The following is a 987-nucleotide window of genomic DNA, read 5'->3' on the forward strand; positions in this document are numbered from 1 at the left end:
AGAGCTCGCTCAAGAGTTTGAGCTCTGAGCAACAGCGGTGACGCTGTGCCCGAGCTGAGCTGTCGCTGAGCTGCCAACAGGTGGCAGGATGGCTCAGCTGGTGTAATAACAAGACTGCCTGTTCGATGGTGGGTCATGCCAACCTACAACTAAAACTGAACACAGCACCTTGAGCTTAGAGGCCACAAGCTGCCAATAGGCAGCCAGATGACGACTGGCGCCCTCCGAAAAACGAAGACTGAAGAACAACAACTTGTCTGCTCCCCTTCCCCAATTCCCCAACACTGTTCTCCTCCCCCAATTCCCCATAAAATCTTTAAAAAAAAAAAGGTTAAAAATGGGGACCAGCTGAGTGACTCAGTTGGTTAAGAGTTAGCTTGGGAATGCGAGCTCTGAGCAGCAGGGCTGCCAGTTCAGTTCTCACATTGGCCAGTGACACTGTGCCCTCTACAGGTAAGATGGTGAACAACAGTTCAACCTGGAGCTGGGCTGCCATGAGTGGGCGGTATAGGCTGCAGTGGGGCTGCAGTGCGCTGCCATGAGCAGCCGTCCGATGGCCGGCGATCAACTGCCTCAGCAGGGAAGAGTGAAATGATCATAATAGCAATATGGGCCAGTGAAGCAGTGTCCTCCACAACTAGACTGAAGAAAAAAGGACAGCAACTTGGGCGCCGGCTGAGTGGCACATTGGTTAAGAGCTGGCTTCGGACGCCAGCTCTGAGCAGCAGGGCCTTGGTTCGGATTCCACATGAGGGCCAGTGATGCTGCGCCCTCTACAGCTAACATGGTGAACAATGGCTCGACCTGAAGCTGAGCTGCTGTGAGTCGCCAGCAACAGCGTAGACTGCAGCCCCTGCTGCAGTGGGTTGTTGTGAGCTGTGAGTGGCTGACAGCCAGCGTGAGTGGCTGGCAGCTGGTGTGAGCTGCCATGAGCGTCCATCCAGTGGCTCGTGAGTGACTGCCTCACCAGGGAAGAGCGCAATGATA

This window comes from Hipposideros armiger, unplaced genomic scaffold (genome assembly GCF_001890085.2).
Source record: "Hipposideros armiger isolate ML-2016 unplaced genomic scaffold, ASM189008v1 scaffold_275, whole genome shotgun sequence".
NCBI lineage: Eukaryota > Metazoa > Chordata > Mammalia > Chiroptera > Hipposideridae > Hipposideros > Hipposideros armiger.